Raw genomic sequence first — 20,850 nt, 5'->3', positions numbered from 1 at the left:
AACATTACTTTTTCTCCACAACCCCACCAATATCTGCTATTTTATCACTTTTTACTAGTAGTCAGTCTAACTGGTGTGAGAATGGCTCATTGTGGTTTTGATTTGCATTTCACTAATGATCAGTGATGTTGAGGTTTTTTTCATGACTCTCGGCCACATGTACGTCTTCTGAGAAGTGTCTGTTCGTGTCCTTTCCTGGTGGATGTGCCTTATGGGGTGGTGCTTTTGCTCCATCCCTGTTTTAACTAGTCCTCAATTAGGTCTGGCATCCAAGCCCCACCTCTGGAGTTCCACCTCCTACCTCACTTCCACCTAAGCTTCTATTGGCAGTGATTAATCTGCAATATAATGACCTGCAAAAAGGCAACTATCAAGACAAGAATCAAATAGAATTGTATAAATGCCTTCCTCCCATCCTGGCAATGAATATGACCAATTGAAGTCATGTGCTAGTGGCCTGATACCAGGTTTTGGCAATAAAGGACATTTCAAAAATGAAGTGGGGTAGACCAGGCATGGTGGCTCATGATTGTAATCCCAAGGCAGGCAGATCATGAAGTCATGAGATCAAGACCATCGTGAAACCCCATCTCTACTAAAAATACAAAAATTAGCCAAGTGTGGTGGTACGTGCCTGTAATCCCAGCTACTCAGGAGGCTGAGGCAGGAGAATCACTTGAACCCAGGAGATGGAGGCTGCAGTGAACCAAGATTGCACCACTGCCCTCCAGCCTGTACGACAGAGCAAGACTCTGTCTTTTTAAAAAAAAATGAAGTGGGTAAAAATCTCACAGCAAATCTGTATTAACAGATGAACATTGCAATCAATATGTGTGTTAGTTCTAGGAAACACTAACTGTGAGCGACTATTAAGGAAAATATTATCCTCCATACCCCACTCCCCAAAAAGAATTCCATACTTCTCATTAGTAGGCCTGTACTAAAAATACATGTACTCTATTATAATAATTTTAATTTCACCAATTTAAAAAATTGTGGCAATTTATTTTTCTCTTGTTACCTAAGACCTATTTAGATGTCCTAGATTTTGCCTCTTGGCCCAAAGTCTAAAATAGTTACTATCTGACCCTTTACAGTGATCTGCTAATCCCAGCACCAGAAAATTTCTAGAACTGGTTGGGCACAGTGGTTCACACCTGTAATCCCAGCACTTTGGGAGGCAGAGGCGTTTGAATCGATTGAGGCCAGAAGTTCGAGACCAACTGGCCAACATGGCAAAACCCCATCTCTACCAAAAATACAAAAATTAGCCATGGGTGTTGGCACGCCTGTAATTCCAGCTACTTGGGAGGCTAAGGCAGGAAAATCGCTTGAACCCGGGAGGAGGAGGCTGCGGTGAGCCCAGATCAAGCCACCGCACTCCAGCCTGGGTAAGAGCGGAACACTTCTAAAGAAAAAAAAAAGGAACATTTCTAGAACTGAACATAGTTGACCCTTTAGGAACCTGCAAAGCAGTCCAAGGAACACGTGACAGCAGTCACAACCCCAGAGCCAGCATCTCCCTTTGCTCCGGGACTGTTCGAGCCCCTCCGGGCAGAGGGCGCCTGCGCAGCCGAGTCTCCGCGGGCACGTCCGCGCAGGCGCAAACGGTCCAAGGCGCCGAGATTGCCGGCCGAGTGCGGGAAGAAGGGGTGCTGAGCTGGGAGGTGCCCATCCCCGGCTATGTGTGCCCAAGGGATTTGTGCCCACCCTCGTAGACTCTGGGGGCTGAAGCCGTCGCTCTGGGAGTCCAGTGACCGGCGAGGACGCTCACCTGGCCTGAGGAGGGGGTCGGGCTGCAGATCGTGATAGGCCTGGAGGTGGGTCCTGCCTTCTCTTGGACACCCCGGCTTGTCCCAAATGTCGTTTTCTTTTTATATTAAAAAAAAAAAAATCCATTTGTATTGCGAAATATAGAACACATCTTTTAAAAGTGCACAGAACAGTAAAGCAGCTAATTTATCAAAAACATTTCTGGAAAACCACCTCCCCGGTCAAGTAATAAAGCTTCGCTAGCCTCCCAGAGGCCTCCTGCGCCCTCCTGATACCCGCCTCCTCCAGAGTAACCGCCCTAAATAAAAAATATGGTAATCATATTATTGCTTTACCACAAGCAGCATCCCTAAGCATTGTAGTTTAGTTTGCTTTTTAAAGTAATATGGCCGGGCGCAGTGGCTCACGCCTGTAATCCTAGCACTTTGGGAGGCCTAGGTAGGCGGATCACCTGAGATCAGGGGTTCGAGACCAACCTGGCCAACTTAGCGAAACCCGGACTCTACTAAAAATACAAAAGTTAGCCGGCCATGGTGGCGCGCCTGTAGTCCCAGCTACTCAGGTGGCTAAGGCAGGAGAATCTCTTGAACCCGAGAGGCGAAGGTTGCAGTGAGACAAGATGGTGCCACTGCACTCCAGCCTAGGCGACAGAGCAAGACTCTGTCTCAAAATAAAATAAAATAATAATACATATAATAATGTGGCCTACAGTCTGCTCTTGTGTCTCGCATCTTTTGCCTCCTCAGATCCACAGGACATTTTTTTTTTGAAACAGAGTGTCCCTCTTGTCACCCAGGCTGGAATGCAGTGGCATGATCTTGTGTCACTACAACCTTCTCCTCCCAAGTTCAAGCAATTCTTCTGCCTCAGCCTCCTGGGTAGCTAGGATTACAGGTACCTGCCACCACGCCCGGCTAATTTTTGTATTTTTAGTAGAGGCGGGGTTTCCCCACGTTGGCCAAGCTGGTCTCGAACCCCAGGTGTTTTCCTTCTTTCCAGAATTAGTCTTTCTCTTCCTGTGGTCCAGTGCCTGGAAGAGCTGCCTTACATTTTTTGTCCAGTTGTATTGTTGTTTATGGTGGAAAGGCTAATTCTGTACCAGTTCCTCCATCATAAATGATAGCAGAGGTCACCCGTGCCATGTTTCATTGGGGCCCTGTGTGTTGAAATCTCAAAGCCTCCCTCTTGTTAGTTGTTGCCCTATAATGATGATGATGGCTGAGAGGCTCATTTATGCTCATCAAATAATGTGCAGAAGGGGCCGGGTGCAGTGACTCACGCCTGTAATCCCAGCACTTTGGGAGGCCAAGACAGGCGGATCACCTGAAGTTGGGTGTTTGAGACCAGCCTGACCAACATGGAGAAACCCCATCTCTACTAAAAATACAAAATTAGCTGGGCATCGTGGCACATGCCTGTAGTCCCAGCTACTCAGGAGACTGAGGCAGGAGAATCACTTGAACCTGGGAGGTGGCAGTTGCGGTGAACCAAGGTTGCGCCATTACACTCCAGCCTGGGCAACGAAAGTGAAACTCCGTCTCAAAAAGAAAAAAAAAAAAAAAACAGTGCAGAAGGAAGCTTAATAAAAGAGTGACTTTTATCAGCTTGCAGTGAAGAATAAGATTTCATCAGACTAGAATGTTTGTGCGCACATGATTGTTCAGTCTCTTCCATAGCAGGGCACATGAGGGAAATCATATCAGCCTTTTTCTTTTTTCTCTCCAGAGACAGGGTCTCAATCTCGTGCCCAGGCTGAAGTCCAATGGTGTGATAATAGCTCACTGCAGCCTCAACCTCTGGAGCTCAAGCAGTCCTCTGCCTCAGCCTCCCAAGTAGCTGGAACTACAGGCATATTCTGTCACACCCAGGTAATTTTTTACTTTTTTATAGATATGTGATCTTGCTATATTGACCAGGCTGGTCTCAAACTCCTGGCCTCAAGTAATCCTGCCTCAGCCTACAAAGTGCTGGGGTTTTAGGTGTGAACCACTGCACCTAGCCAGAGGCTTTTATTGAGAGTTTAGTATTAGGAATTACTGTCATTAGTAGCCAGCAAGCTACTAATACAAGGGGCAATCCAATGTATTCTGTCTCTAAGGCCCAGTGGAAGCCTTGCATAATCTGAAGGTCGTCAGTGCTTACGGAGTTAGCATGGGGTTGCCAATAGTTTAGAGGAATACAATTAGAGGAATGATTAATGGCATTGAACTATGAAGGATGCCTCATACACAGCCACAGGACCTAGTAAGGCACACCAGGAGAACACCATGTGCTCATGAAGGAAGAAGGCCAATTTGAGACATGGCTAATGGCATCAAACTATGACAGCTTGGTACATTCAACTTACATCAGGGAGAGTCTTGCTGATGGGATCAGAAATACATGAAGTCCTACAGCCATAACTCCCTGCATCTATCTCTACCTAAAAAGAAAACTTTGGAACAGGACATACCTCAGGTTTGGTGCCTGAAACTCATTCTTCCTTACACAGCGCTTGGATAGGAAATGCCAACATTTGCCTCTCTGATTTCCCTTTTGCTTAGCTCCGGTGACCTTGCGTGTCTCTGCTCTGATCCCTTATAAGTGATCTCAGAGTCGAGCGCCAGGTGACAATCTCGTTTTCCATTTTTCTCATCACCAGCTTCATTAGAAGCACCTCTCTCTAGCTCCAAGTACTGAAGGTAGTCGAGAATGCTAATTCTTCGTTGCATTCTAAGTTTAACTTCTATTACAATATAATAGCCTGTCTGGCTGTGGGCCATCCAACTTTCTCTGTTTCTTTGTCCTTTCTTTATAAGGGCACAGCACTCTTTTCTACCCTGGCTAGCAAAGACATTGTGTAAGGAATTGCTGCTCAGGATATCACTGGACTGCAGATTCAAAGTTCACACATCCTTACAATTTGAAGTTTTCCAGTCGTTGGCTGCTTTGGGGAAGTCCACTTCATTTGGTTCAGTAAAATCAAAGTAACCACTAAAAGGTGTTTGAAGGATAAATCCTTGCAAAAATCGGTGTTCATTTGCTAGGACTGCTGTAATAGTGTCACAGATGGAGCAGCTTAGACCACATAAATGTGTAGTCTCATGGTTTTGGAGGTCAGAAATCTGAGATCACTGTTGGTAGGGTCAGTCCCTTCTGAGAGCCATGAGGGAGAATGTGTTCCGTGTCATAACTTCCGGTGTTTTGTTGGTGGTGGTGGATTTTTTTCTTTTCTTTTTGCGATGGAGTTTCACTCTTGTCGCCCAGGCTGGAGTGCAATGGAACAACTTTCGGCTCACTGCAACCTCCACCTTCTGAGTTCAAGTGATTCTCCTGCCTCAGCCTCCTGAGTAGCTAGAATTACAGGCACGTGCCACCACACCTGACTACCTTTTGTATAGAGACAGAGTTTCACCATGTTGATCAGGCTGGTCTGGAACTCTTGACCTCCGGCGATCCCCCTGCCTTGGCCTCCCAAAATGTTGGGATTACAGGCATGAGTCACCACCCCCGGCTCCATTTCTTTTTCTTAATATATTACTTGTTGGCTGGGCGTGGTGGCTCATCCCTATAATCCCAGCACTTTGGGAGGCCGAGGTGGACAGATTACCTGAGGTCAGGAGTTCGAGACCAGCCTGACCAACATGAAGAAACTCCATCTCTACTAAAAATACAAAATTAGCTGGGCGTGGTGGCACATGCCTGTAATCTCAGCTACTCAGGAGGCTGAGGCAGGAGAATGGCTTGAACCTGGGAGGCAGAGGTTGCAGTGAGCCCAGATCATGACATTGCACTCCAACCTGGGCAACAAGATGGAAACTCTGTCTCAAGCAAACAAACAAACACAATGTTACTTGTTTTTTTTCTCTCTCTCTTAAAAAAAAATGTGTGTGTGTGTGTGTGTGTGTGTGTGTGTGTATTTAGAGACAGGGTTTCACCGTATTGACCAGGCTGGTCTCGAACTCCTGACCTCAAGTAGTCCCCCAGCTTTGGCCTCCCAAAGTGCTGGGATTACAGGCATAAGCCACCACGCCTGGCCTTTTTTTCTTTTTATTTATTTTCTTTTTTTATGTTTAACAATGTTATTTGTTAAGTTTCAGAAGTTCAGACCTGAAGGGCCCTTTGCAGTTGTGGTGAGTAGCTTCTATTTCTGTGTGATAAAACGCTATTGACGAGGCATGGGTGCTCATGCCTGTAATCCCGGCACTTTGAGAGGCCAAGGTGGGCAGATCACCTGAGGTCAGGAGCTCAAGGCAATAGCAACTTAATGGCACGACCAGGAATACAAACCATCAAGTCCATTTTCTCCGCTATATAATGAGAGGTGGGCTCTGAAGTTCCTTTAGGTCTAAGAGTCTGGCTCTCTGATCATTATTCGGACAGTGATTTCTGCTTCCCTGTGGTGGATCTAAGCATTAACTTGGCTGGTAGATTGACTTTTCTGAATATGTAGAGCTGGATTATCTAAAACCTGTCTCATCAGAATGGAATTTAATTAAATCTTGTTAAATCCATTATATCACATTAAATCTCAAGTTGCATTCATTAAAATGGTAGTTGTCTAGACTTTTGGATTTCACAGAGCAGCAAAATTTGCAAAAATATTTAGGCATTAACTTTAGGCACTGAGTTGATTTTATTAAGTAAATATGTATGGTTATCTTAAACATCTATCCCTTATTATCCTACTATTATAAAAGACATTTAAACTCCAAAAGAAGAGGGCATATAATCTCAGAATACATTAAAGTGACAAAATAAATTATGAGGCCAGGGGCAGTGGCTCATGCCTGTAATCCCAGCACTTTGGGAGGCTGAGCCGGATGGATCACCTGAGGTCAGGAGTTCAAGACCAGCCTGGCCAACATGGTGAATCCCCATCTCTACTAAAAATACAAAAATTAGGCAGGTTGGTGGCAGGCATCTATAATCCCAGCTACTCAGGAGACTGAAGCAGGAGAAACACTTGAACCCGGGAGGTGGAGGTTGCAGTGAGCTGAGATCATACTACTGCACTTCAGCCTGGGTGACAAGAGTGAAACTCCATCTCAAAAAAAAAGAAAAGAAAAGAAAAGAAATTACTTTATGAAAAACTCATTGCATTGTTCTTATTTTTCTTACTTTGTACAAATCAGTAAAATCCTTGTCACCCACTGGATTCAGCCTACAGATCAGCCTTAAGAACATCTGCTTTAAGCCAATCAATGCTATAACAGTTCCTACACAAAAGAATGCTTCAAGAGATGATGAAGGCAGATCACATAACCAAGCTGGTCAAAAGAAAACAGCGGGGGTCAAAAAGTATGTCTTTAGAGCTGCACTTCCAAAGAACCTCCTGAGATTTGCAGTTTCTGTTTCTGTGTGATAAAACGCTCTTGACAAGGCGTGGTTGCTCATGGCTGTAATCCCAGCACTTCTAGAAGCCAAGGTGGGCAGATCACCTGAGGTCAGGAGTTTCAAGACCAGCCTGGCCAACATGGTGAAACCCCGTCTCTACTAAAAATACAAAAAAAATAATAATCAGCCATGCGTGGTGGTGCGTGCCTGTAATCCCAGCTTCGGGGGAGACTGAGGCAGGAGAATTGCTTGAATCGGGATCAGGAGGTGGCAGTGAGTCGAGATCATGCCACCGTATTCCAGCCTGGGTGATGGAGCAAGACTCCATCTCACACACACACAAATTAAACACTCTTACGGCCTAAAATGTACTAAAAGTAAAACAGGAAAACAAAAATGGGGGGAAGTTTCCTTCTGTGAATACAAACATGCTTGACTAGTGAGATGTAAGGGAAAACCTAGACCACTGGTGTAGACTGCCATCGTGTGGACTCCTCATACTCACATACAGCAAATGCAGAGAAGGGCACAGGGGGCGGTGTAATAAACCTGAAGATAAATTGAGAAATCAGAATTCTTGCTTTCATCTAGTCAGTGGCTTTTTGGCAAATTGTCGAATCCCAGTCTGCAGTTTTAAAGAACACCCTATGATTGTTAGCAACACCCACACAGATAATGCTGGAACTTCTCTGTAAACAAAGTTCCAGCTTTGACAAACCACATGCTCCTCACAGCCATTTATGCACTTTGCTTCATCTGTCTCTTACACAGTCTGAGAAAAAATAGAGATGGGGGTCTCACTATGTGCTTAGGCTGGACGCGAACTCCTGGACTGAAGCCCATCTCCAAATCGGGGTTCAGCCCAGGAGGCCACGTGAGTTCTTGGCTTCCCACAGGAAGGAATCCAAGAGTTAACAGAGTAAAGTGAAAGCAAGTTTCTTCAAGAAGTAAAGGAATAAAAGAGTGGCTATGCCATGGAAGAGCAGCCGTGAGACCTGCTCGTTGGCTATTTTTATGTTTGTTTGTTGCTCATATGCTAAACAAGGGGGGCTTATTCATAAATTTTCCAGGAAAAGGTCAGGGAATTTCTAGAACCAAGAGTTCCTCCCCTTTTTATACCATATAGGGTAACTTCCGGATGTTGCCATGCTGTTTGTAACCTGTCATGGCACTGGGGGGAGTTCCCTTTACATGGACAAATTACAGATTATGATTAGTGTATAATGGGCAGTGAGAGGACCAGTCTGCTTTCATCACCACCTTGGTTCTGGTGGGTTTTGGCTGGCTCCTTTGCCACATCCTGTTTCATCAGTGGGGTCTTTGTAACCTGTGTCTTGGGAAACAAGTCCTGCCAAACTCCCATCACACCCTCACCTCGGAGTCCCAATAGCGCAGAGTGCCCTTGCCCGCATTTGCCGTATATGAGTAGTCACCGGTATTAGTCTATTCCCATGCTGCTATAAAGAAATACCTGAGACTGGGTAATTTATATAAAGGAAAAGGTTTTTATCTTTTTTTGAGACAGAGTCTCTCTCAATCGCCCAGGCTGGAGCACAATGGTGCGATCTTGGATCACTGCAACCTCTGCCTCCTGGGTTCAAGCAATTCTCCTGCCTCAGCCTCCCAAGTAGCCTGGATTACAGGCACCTAACACCATACCCAGCTAAGCTAATTTTTTTTTTGTATTTTTAGTAGAGACAGGGTTTCACCATGTTGGCCAGGCAGGTTTTGAACTCCTGACTTAAAGTGATCCATCTGCCTTGGCCTCTGTGCCCAGCCTAAAGGAAAGAAGTTTAATTGACTCACAGTTTCACAAGGCTGGGGAGGCCTCATGAAACTTATAGTCAGGGCTGAAGGGGAAGCAAACAAGTCCTTCTTCACATGGCAGCAGGAAGGAGAAGAACAAGAGCGAGGGGCTGGGTGGGAAGCCCCTTATAAAACCATCAGAATGAGAACGATCCAAGATGGCTGATCGCTAACATCTCAGGATTGCAGCTCCCAGAGAAAGCGCAGAGAACGAGAGGACACCACACTTTCAGACAAATTTTTGTCACTCACGGAGCAGAAGATTCCCAGTGGAGGAGCCCCACGGGTCGCCAGCGTGACTCTTGTGGCCAGCGCAGCGGTTTTGCCAGCATCTCGGAGCGGCAGCTCTTGGTGTAGAGTAAACGGGACTGGTTCCCCTTCTGACTGATGTTTGGAGCTCCGGGAAGGCAGAGTCACCTATTACGGACTCAAGAAGGAAGCCAGACTGGAGATTCCCGGGCAGAAAAGCACCATCAGTCTTAACGCTGCTGTTTTGGCCAGCACAGTGGGTTGCTCATATTTCAGCCCTGGGAATTAACAACTTGGACGTCCACTCAGAGACCTAATTTGAAAGTTGGTAATCACAAAGACGACAGGTGGATAAATTTACAATGATGGGACGAAACCAGCGTAAAAAGGCTGAGAATACTCAAAATCAGAATGCCTCTCCCTCTAAAGAGGATCACAGTTCCTCATCAACAAGGGAACAAGGCTTGATGGAGAACGAGTGCATCCCATTAACAGAATCAGGCTTCAGAAGATGGATAATAAGAAACTTCTGTGAGTTAAAAGAACATGTTGTAGCCCAATGTAAAGAAACTAAGAACTTTGAAAAAAGGTTTGATGAAATCCTAATGAGAATAGACAACTTAGAGAGGAGTATGAGTGAATTAATGGAACTGAAGAATACTATACGGGAATGCTGAGAAGTATGCACAGGTTTAAACACTCGAATTGATCAAGCAGAAGAAAGGATATCAGAGGTCGAAGTCCAACTTAATGAAATAAAACGAGAAGACAAGATTAGAGAAAAAAGGATAAAAAGGAATGAGCAAAGTCTCCAAGAAATGTGGGACTATGTGAAAAGACCAAATTTACATTTGATAGGTGTACCTGAATGCGACGGAGAGAATGAATCCAAGCTGGAAATATTCTTCAGGGTATTATTCAGGAAAATTTTCCTAACCTAGCAAAGCAGGACAATATTCAACCCCAGGTAATACAGAGAACACCACAAAGATATTCCTCAAGAAGAGCAACCCCAAGGCACATAATTGTTAGATTCACCAGGGTTGAAACAAAGGAGAAAATACTAAGGGCAGCCAGAGAGAAAGGTCAGGTTACCCGCAAAGGCAAGCCTATCAGACTTACAGCAGATCTCTCAGCAGAAACTCTACAAGCCAGAAGAGAGTGGGGGCCGATATTCAACATCCTTAAAGAACAGAACCTTCAGCCCAGAATTTCATATCCAGCCAAACTAAGCTTCACAACTGAAGGAAAAATAAAATCTTTTATGAACAAGCAAGTACTCAGAGATTTTATTACCACCAGGCCTGCTTTACAAGAGCTTCTGAAAGAAGCATTACACACAGAAAGAAACAATCAGTATTAGCCTTTCTAAAAATATACCAAAAAGTAAAGAGCACCAACATAAAGAAGAATTTACATCAACGAATGGATAAAACAGCCAGTTAACATCAAATGGCAGTAATCCTAAAATTAAATCGACTAAATCCCCCAATCAAAAGATACAGCCAAAACCCAATGGTATGCTACATCCAGACCCATTTCACATGCAAGGATACACAAAAACTCAAAACAAAGGGATGGAGAAAGATTTGCCAACCAAATGGAGAGCAAAAAGAAATAAGTAGATAAAAAGCAGGAGTTGCAATTCTCGTATCTGATAAAATATATTATAAAGCAACAAAGATATAGTGGTAAAAGGATCAATGCAACAAGAAGAGCTAACAATCCTAACACCCAGATACATAGAGACTTAGACTCAATGAGACAGAAAATTAATAAGCATATTCAGGATTCGAACTCAGATCCGGAACAAGTAAACTTAATAAATATTTATAGAGCTCTCCACTTTAAACACACAAAATATACATTCTTGTCAATGCCACATCACACCTACTCATAGGTTTAAATGAAATATTGATTGGCCATTATTATACCCATTTTTTTTTTAGAATAAAGCAACATTTCCGTTCTCTCTCCCTCTTTTTCTTCCTCTTTCTTCCTCTCCTTCACTCCTTGTTTTTCTTTCCTTCTCTCAAAAAAAACAAAAAATAATAAAACCGTCAGAACTAGCTGGGCGCGGTGGCTCAAGCCTGTAATCCCAGCATTTTGGGAGGCCGAGGTGGGTGGATCACGAGGTCAAGAGATGGAGACCATCCTGGTCAACATGGTGAAACCCCTCTCTACTAAAAATACAAAATTAGCTGGGCATGGTGGCGTGTGCCTGTAATCCCAGCTACTCAGGAGGCTGAGGCAGGAGAATTGCCTGAACCCAGGAGGCGGAGGTTGCGGTGAGCCGAGATCGCGCCATTGCACTCCAGCCTGGGTAACAAAAGCAAAACTCCGTCTCAAAAACAAAACAAAACAAAAAAACCCATCAGATCTTGTGAGGACTCACTATCACGAGAACAGTGCGAAGGTAACCACCCCCCCCGACTAAATTATCTTCTACCAGGTCCCTCCCATGACATGTGGGGATTATAGAAACTACAAATCAAGATGAAATTTGGATAGTGTTGGGATTTACCCAGGGTGGTTGGCAAAATATTAAGGGAAGTATTAGGGAAAGCTGTAACATATAGTCTTTTGTTCTTAACTTGTTCTTACCTTAGAACATTAGGTTCTTACCTTAGAGCATTAGGTCATAGGGTAAAGATTAGGGATAATAGAAGTTTCCCCAGTTAAGTCTATCCCCCGCGTTTACCCCACATTCCTTTGTCTCTACTCTAAGATGGCCTTCTAGGGGGAAGGTCAACCAGGGAAATTACCCTTTAATGGTGTTTGCTCTGGAATAGGTACCTAAGCTTTAATCTTAAGAACCACTCTTAATCTTAAGAACTACTCTCTTAACCATGTTAATTATCCACAAGTGTGTTCACTCAAAACCTTTGTTATTAAAACTGTACTGAATAAATGCAAGGAGGAAAAGCTAGTGGGGGGTCAAGTAGCTGCAATCGCCCTCTTAGAACAGCCGACGACCTCCCTAGCCCACTCATTCACTGTACTCCATTTGTGAGTGTTCTTATTCATCCGTTGTGAAGTCAGGGTTTGCAGGACAGACCCCCGCAGGTGGTGATCAGCGTCTCAGGTGGTGACCCCGACGTGACCATCATCACTGGGTGGGGACACAACCAAATCATATCATCACCGGGAAGATCAAGGCATGATTAAAGGGTTGGAGCTTTCGGTTCCACCCTCTGACTTTCAGGGAAGAAAGAGGGGCTGGAGATTTAGTGAATCGCTCCTGACCAATGCTTTCATTAATCATGTCTATGTAATGAAGCTCCCATAAACTCCCTATACTGGCAGGGTGTGGTGGCTCACACCTGTAATTCTAGCACTTTGGGAGGCCGAGAATCATGAGGTCAAGAGATCGAGACCATCCTGGCCAATGTGGTGAAACTACATTGTATTTCTCTACTAAAAATACAAAATTAGCTGGGTGTGGTGGTGTATGTTTGTAGTCCCAGCTACTCAGGAGACTGAGGCAGAATTGCTTGAACCTGGGGGAGGTGGGAGGTTGCAGTGAGCCAGGATCCAGCCACTGCACTCCAGCCTGGAGACAGAGCGAGACTCTATCTCAAAAAACAACAAAAAAAAGCAACCCCTGAATGATGGAGATGAGGTTCGGAGAGCTTCCAGGTTGGTGAATGCATCCACAAACCATGAGGCCAACACACCCCAAACTCCACAGGGACAAACATGTCTGCATTTGGGACCCTTCCAGAGACCTTTGCCCTGTGTACCTCTTCATCTCACCATTCATCGGTATCCCTTATAATAAACAAGTAAGTAAACATAAGTAAAGTGTTTCCCTGAGATGCCTGAGCTGTTATAGCAAATTATTGAACATGAAGGGGGCTTAGGGGAACTCTTGATTCTGGGGACCCATTACTTCTGATCATCATCTGAAGTGGGGGGCAGTCTCAAACCTGGGAGATGGAGGCTGCAGTGAGGTGAGATTGCACCACTGAACTCCAGCCTGGGTAACAAGAAAAAAAACTCCATATCATTAAAAAAAAAAAAAAAAAGTGCTGGCCATATCATTAAAAAAAAAAAAGTAATCCCATGACTTTTGTCAGGACAAGATGGAAAGATGGAGGTATCACTTGGGAGTTCGAGACCAGCCTAGGCAAAATAGCAAGACCCTATCTCCACAAAAGTAATTTAAAAATTAGCCAGTCATGGCGGCACACACCTGTAGTCTGAGCTACTCAGGAGGCTGAGGTGGAAGGCTCTGTTTTTGTTTTTTTTTTTTGAAATGGAGTTTTGCTCATGTTGCCCAGGCTGGAGTGCAATGGTGTGATCTCAGCTCACTACAACCTCTGCCTCCCGGATTCAGTGATTCTCCTGCCTCAGCCTCCCTAGTAGCTGCAATTATAGGCATGTGCCACCACACCCAGCTAATTTTGTATTTTTAGTAGAGATGGGGTTTCTCTATGTTGAGCAGGCTGGTCTTGAACTCCCAACCTCAGGTGACCTGCCCGCCTTGGCTTCCCAAAGTGCTGGAATTACAAGTGTGAGCCACCGTGCCCGGTCTGAGGTGGGAGGCTCTCTTGAGCCTCAGGACTTCAAGGCTACAGTAAGCTATGATCACACTGTGGAACTGCAGCCTGGGTGACACAGTGGAACACTGTCCCTATGAAATTAAAATTTTTAAAAAGAAACACTGTGTGAGGGCCGGGCGCGGTGGCTCAAGCCTGTAATCCCAGCACTTTGGGAGGCCAAGGCCGGTGGATCACGAGGTCAAGAGATCGAGACCATCCTGGTCAACACGGTGAAACCCCGTCTCTACTAAAAATACAAAAAATTAGCTGGGCATGGTGGCGCGTGCCTGTAATCCCAGCTACTCAGGAGGCTGAGGCAGGAGAATTGCCTGAACCCAGGAGGCGGAGGTTGCGGTAAGCCGAGATCGCGCCATTGCACTCCAGCCTGGGTAACGAGCGAAACTCCGTCTCAAAATAATAATAATAATAATTAATAAATAAGGCAAAAGAATAAGCTTCAGAATAACAACTACCTATATCTGGAACAGTCAAGAGTACAGGACAGTGAGAAGCATGCGGTTGGGCTGAGTGGAGAGTTTATGTGAGCCGAGATCACGCCATTGCACTCCAGCCTGGGTAACAAGAGCGAAACTCCTTCTCAATAAAAAAAAAAGAAAGAAAGAAACACTGTGTGAGGACTGCCAAGCTCAAATAATTTAGTAAAGTTTTTGATACTAAATATAAAATGGGGTCCTTTTTACATTTTGTCACGGAGCACACTAGTAAGCCTGTGAAACTCTCCATAGCTCAGCTTCTTAGCCACCACTGTAGGTTTTTACATGAATTTTTCAGGCCTTCCTAGTTGTACCATCAGAAGGATGCATAAATTGAGCTAGTCAAATTCAACATTTATGTATTGAATAAAAGCTTGGATTTGATCATACTAGCAGATCTTTCTTCCTCATTCATCAAAAACGACAAGGCCAGAAATAGCCTTGGTTGGATATTGATGTTATTGTGCTCATAATTTTGGTTTGAGGACAAATTAGGGCCTTGCATAATCTGTCTCTTTATTATAGCATTGACCATCTAAGCTATATTTTACAGATGCTTAAGATGGCCACAATGAATGGTTTGATCATGAGATTCTTCCTTGGGAAATGAAGATACAGCTGGAGATCCCTATTAAGCTGAGGACGTAAATAAATCAATGTTTTCCAGTTTGTACTGTAGCTCCAACATGTCAAAAGAAGAGGAGGAGGCAGAGAAAAAGGAAGGAGGGAAAGAGAGATGGGAGGAAAAAAGAGAAGAAAATATTCAAATTGCAAAAGAAATCTTAACCAAAAATGTATGTGGATTGGAAAGTACTATGGATAAGTTCTGAGCACAGTTCTTCTTTTTTTTTTTGTACAGTTCTTAAAAGCTGGAAATTTGGCATGGCATGGTGGCTCACACCTGTAATCCCAGCACTTTGGAAGGCTGAAGCAGTGGATCACAAGGTCAGGAGTTCGAGACTAGCCTGGCCAATATGATGAAACCCCATCTGTACTAAAAAAAATTAAAAAGTTAACCAGGTGTGGTGGTGCATGCCTGTAATCCCAGCTACTCGGGAGGCTGAGGCAGAAGAAACACTTGAACCCGGGAGACGGTGGTTGCAGTAAGCCAAGATTGTGCCACAGCACTCCAGCCTGGGCAACAAAGTGAGACTCTGTCTCAAACAACAACAACAAAAAAAACCAAAAATTAGCCGGGCATGGTGGTGCATGCCTGTAGTCTTAGCTACTCGGGCTGCCGAGGTGGGAGAACCACTTGAGTCCAGGAGGTGGAGGTTGCAGTGAGCTGAGATCACACCACTGCACTCCAACCTGGGTGATAGAGCGAGACTCCATCTCAAAAAAAAAAAAAAACATGCTGGAAATTAGTAGGGGCATTCAGAGTGCTCCCTAGACACTGCATGTACCTGATAAAACCAGGAGCCCTGGGGTATTTCTGCCTCTAAGCAAACAGCAAACAATAACTTCTTGGGATGTAGAGGGTTTCTTGCCATCTTTCCTGAACTTGAAATTATACCCAAAGATCTCATTTCCTCAGAAAAGATGAAAAACAAAATTGTAGGTGGGCTGAATGAGGCAGAGAGGGAAGTTGATATAAGAAGAAAGATTGTCTAGGATTGTCAACCTAAAGGAAAATCAGAGGCACAAAATATAATTTTAAAGAGTTTCCAGCTGGGCGTGGTGGCTCATGCCTGTAATCCAAGCACTTTGGGTGGCTGAGATGGGCGGATCACCTGAGGTCTGGAGTTCGAGACTAGCCTGACGAGTATGGTGAAACCCTGTCTTAAAAAAAAAAAAAAAAAAGAGAGAGAAAGAGAGAGACATACATAGCATTAATAGTTTGAATAGTAGAAATGTAATGTATGTAAGGATTATAAAAAGAAAATTTGTATGCAGAATGAAAAAAAGAACCAATTTCCTTAGGGAGCCAACTAAACATGTAATGAAGGGCTGGGTGGGGTGACACACCTGTGATGCCTGCACTTTGGGAGGCCAAGATGGGCAGATCACCTGAGGTTTGGAATTTGAGACTACCTGGCCAACATGGTGAAACCCCATCTCTACTAAAAATATAAAAAATAGCTGGGCGTGGTGGCATGCCCCTGTAATCCCAGCTACTTGGGCGGCTGAGGCAGGAGAATCACTTGAATCCAGGAGGCGGAGATAGCAGTGAGCCAAGATCACACCATTGTACTCCAGCCTGGGTGACAGAGCAAGACTCGGTCTCTATACATAAATAAACAAACAAATAAATGAGTGCATAGAAATGTAATGAAGAAAATTAAATTCAGATTCTTCTTTGGAACTTGTTGTAGCCAGTGAGTTCTTTTCTAATTTTTCCTAGCTGAGTTTCTATTTCATGGGAAATATTTGTGTATACACAACGAGCAGGATTTGCCGTTATATACACACCTCGCTCCACTGGTATATAATCTATAGCAATGCAATGGTCTAGTACAACCTTAGCCAAAGAATCAATAGCTTTTTGTTGAGCTTCGATGGAGGCAGCAGCTTCATTAGCAACATTTTCAAATGTTACAGAAAGATTTCTTTTTTAAAAAAAACTTTCTTTATTTGTATTTATTCATTTATTTATTTAAGATCAGGTCTCACTCTGTCACCCAGGCTGGAGTGCAGTGCTGCTATCACGGCTCACTGCAGCCTCCACCTTCGAGCTCAAGTGATCCTGTCACTTCAGCCTTCAGAATAGCTGGGTCTACAGGCGTGCACCACCACATCCAGCTAATCTTTTGTATCATTTATTTATTTGAGACAGAGTTTCACTCTTCTCGCCCAGGCTGGAGTGCAATGGCACAATCTCAGCTCACCACAACCTCTGCCTCCTAGGTTCTCCTGCCTCAGCCCCTTGAGTAAATGGGATTACAGGTATGCACCACCATGCCGGCTAATTTTGTATTTTTAGTAGAGACAGGGTTTCTCTATGTTGATCAGACTGGTCTCGAGCTCCCAACCTCAGGTGATCCGCCCACCTCAGCCATCCAAAGTGCTGGGATTATAGTGGCTTGAGCCACTATGCCCAGCCAATTTTTTGTCTTTTATTTATTTATTTTGAGATGGAGTTTCGCTCTTGTTGCCCAGGCTGCAGTGCAATGGTGTGATCTCAGCTCACTGCAACCTCCCCTTCCCAGGTTCGAGCGATTCTCCTGCCTCAGCCTCCCGAGTAGCTGGGATTACAGGCATGCACTGCCATGCCCAGGTGTGAGACTCCGCACCCAGCCTAAAAAAACTTTCATGTGATCAAGTTGTCCATAATTAATGGGAAATTATAAAGGTCTTTCTAGACATTGGGTTTGAGGTAAAAAAAAGAAAAACAAAAACACTCATACACTAAAGAATTGATTAGAACAACAAAATTTCCTTGTGGGATTTATTTACTTTTTATCAAAGATTTTACTTAAGTCATGTAAACTTGAAAAATAATTTGACTAGTTTTTCCTTTTTCTGATAAAGTATTTAAGTTCTTTTATTTTTCTTTAAGCCAATTAATTAAAGCTCTTTTATATATTTTTGGTAGTGAAACATTGTGTACACAATGCATAAATCCATAGACGTATTAGGCACGCCAGTAGAAATACATCTTATAGGCTGGGCGCAGTGGCTCTGGCCTATAATCCCTGCACTTTGGGAAGCTGAAGTGGGTGGATCACCTGAGGTCAGGAGCTTGATACCAGCCTGACCAACATGGCAAAACCTTGTCTCTACTAAAAATACAAAAAATTATCTGGACACAATGGTGGGCACCTGTAATCCCAGCTACTCGGGAGGCTGAGGCAGGAGAATTGCTTGAACCTGGGAGGTGGAGGTTGCAGTGAGTCGAGATTGTGCCTCTGCACTCCAGCCTGGGCAACAGTGCAAGACTCCATCTAAAAAAAAAAAAAAAGAAAAGAAAAGAACGAAGAATTACATCTCATAAACTTATAAACACCTTTTTCCCCCATCTTAGACTTTCAGATACTTGATCATCTGTTTCAAACCCTAGGCAATTGTCAGTTAAATAGCCTTAAATGTGCCTAATAAAGGGAACAACTCAGGTGAAAATCAAATAGAAAAATTTACATCATTAAGTACAGAGAGAAAAAGCCCGGTGGTGCTAGAAAAAGATGAAAGACCAATGCCAAATCAAACTTAAAATTATAGAAATCAATCATGGATTGTATAAGGAGATCAATTTTATTTAGATAGGGCCTACCTATGTTTCAACTGGATCTCTGAGCTCTGGGCAGAGCCCACATTGAATCTTGGGTCTCCAAAATGGGGAATTATGAGATTAGATCATGTGATGCTTTTACAGTGCACTTAGAAAAAATTGTTTTCAACAAAGACATTTCTAAGTGTCTAAACCACACTTTTCCTTAAAAAAAAAAAAAAAAAACCCAAGAGTAAGGCCAGGTGCATGTACTCATGCCTATAATCCCAGCACTTTGGGAGTCCGAGATGGGTGAATCGCTTAAGCCCAGGAATTCAAGACCAGCCTGGGCATTAGAGTGAGACCACTATCCCTACAAAGAAAAAAAAAAAAAAAGAATTAAAACAAAAAGAAGGGATGCAGGCCTGATGACACCTTGGTTTTTAGCTCATGAAGACCCATTTTGGACTTCCGACCCCCAGAACTGTAAGATAATAAATTGGTGAGGTGGTTTTTGGCTTTTGGAGTTTATTCTCTTTTCTTTCTTTCCCTTTCTTTCTTTCTTTCTTTCTTTCTTTCTTTCTCTTTCTTTCTCTCTCTTTCTCTTTCTTTCCTCCCCCTTCCTTCCTTCTTTTCTTACTTTCTTCTCCCTCCCTTCCTTCCCTTCTTCCCTTCCTTCCTTTTTTCCTTCTTTTCTTCCCTCCCCCACCCCCTTCCTCTCCCCTCCCCTTCCTTTGCCTTCCCTTCCCTTCCTTCTATTTTTGAGACAAGTTCTCACTGTGTTGCCAGGCTGGTCTGAAACTCCTGAGCTCAAGCAGTTGTCTCCCCATGGCCCCCCAGAGTGCCGGGATTACAGGCTTGCACCACCGCACCGAGCTGGGCCTTGTGTTGTTTAAAGCCACTAGATTTGTTGTAATTTGTTGCAGCAACCATAGGAAATTATTTCAGCTCCCCGCCCCCCACTCGTTTATTTTCTCTTTCTGTTATTTTAAGCTTCTCCCTTTCAGTTTTAGATCTGAGAAGATCTATCAAACGTGAACTTGACCACAAGCTGACTCTTTCTCTAGGGATAAATCTTGACCATTTGCTAAAATGGGGAAAACAGATCAGTAATGACAGGAGTGAAGAGAAGGCTAGCTAGTGTATGTCCAGCGCTTTGTAAAGTTGCAGAGTTTCTTTTCCTAAACCACACATATCCCACATACACATCTGAAACCCTAACACCACAGGCCATACATGAATTGCCAGACCATTTTTGAAATGGTTATAACCTGAATGTACAAGTATTGGACAAAAACACGTTGAAATCTGAGATCTCTGCAGTCGTATCCCGATTATATTCAAATAAATAATTTATTGCCAGGTGCGGTGGCACACACCTGTAATCCCAGCACTTTGGGAGGGAAGGCGGGCAGATCACCTGAGGTCAGGAGTTCGAGACCAGCCTGGCCAACGTGGAGAAATCCTGTCTCTACTAAAAATACAAAAATTAGTCGGGCATAGTGGCTCATACCTGTGATTCCAGCTACTTGGGAGGCTGAGGTAGGAGAATTGCTTGAACATGGGAGGCAGAGGTTGCAGTGAGCTGAGATACTGACATTGCACTCCAGCCTGGGTGACAAGAGCAAAACTCTGTATCTGCCTCCTTCAGAGTTTGTGGGATAATAACAATATCTAAAGGCTTTTAAGTAATTGGAATTGTTCTCCTCTTGCTAGGATGGCAATGTGTCTACATGAAAACCATTGTATTGGTTATCTACTGTACATAACAAATTACACCAAAGCTTAGGGACTTTTTTTTTTTTTGAGACAGGGTCTCACTTTGTCACAGAGGCCCAAGTGCAATGGTGGGATCTCAGCTCACTGCAGTCTCAACCTACCAAGTTCAAGCAATTGCCTCAGCTCCCCAAGTAGCTGGGACTACAGGTGCATGCCATTGCACCGGGCTAATGTCTGTATTTGTAATAGAGACAGGGGTTCGCCCTGTTGCTCAGGATAGTCTCAAACTCCTAGGCTCAAGTGATTCACCCACGTTGGCCTCCCAAAGTGCTGGGATTACAGGTCTGATATGGTTTGGCTGTGTCCCCACCCAAATCTCATCTCGAATTGTAGTTCCCATAATTCCCACGTGTCATGGGAGGGACCCAGTGGGATGTAATTTAATCATGGGGGCAGTTATGCTCATGTTGTTCTCGTGATAATGAGTGAGTTCTCACGAGATCTGATGGTTTTATAAGAAGCTCTCCTCACCCTTAGCGTCATTCTCTTCCTTCCTGCTGCCATGTGAAAAAAGACATGTTTGCTTCCCCTTATGCCATGATTGTAAGTATTTTGAGGCCTCCTGAGCCCTGTGGAACTGTGAGTCAATTAAACCTCTTTCCTTTATAAATTACCCAGTCTCAACTATGTCTTTATTAGCAGCATGAAAATGGACTAATATGCTGTAACAGGCCCCATGATATTTAAAAAAATTATTTTCCCTAAGACTTCCATTTTATCATCTGCCTCTTTCAGAGTTTGT

The 20,850-nt window shown here is 44.0% G+C and overlaps 1 long non-coding RNA gene across 1 annotated transcript; it reads left to right on the top strand.

Annotated features, from left to right (window-relative positions):
* The first annotated feature begins 1,605 nt into the window (after nt 1-1,605).
* Nucleotides 1,606-16,067, top strand: LOC118145517 (uncharacterized). The gene is made up of 3 exons (XR_004730705.3): nt 1,606-1,820; nt 3,499-3,641; nt 15,042-16,067. It is a non-coding gene; the product is annotated as an uncharacterized LOC118145517 (long non-coding RNA).
* Nucleotides 16,068-20,850: the final 4,783 nt, after the last annotated feature.

This window comes from Callithrix jacchus, chromosome 10 (genome assembly GCF_049354715.1).
Source record: "Callithrix jacchus isolate 240 chromosome 10, calJac240_pri, whole genome shotgun sequence".
Classification (NCBI taxonomy): Eukaryota; Metazoa; Chordata; class Mammalia; order Primates; family Cebidae; genus Callithrix; species Callithrix jacchus.
This window is presented reverse-complemented; position numbering and strand designations above follow the sequence as displayed.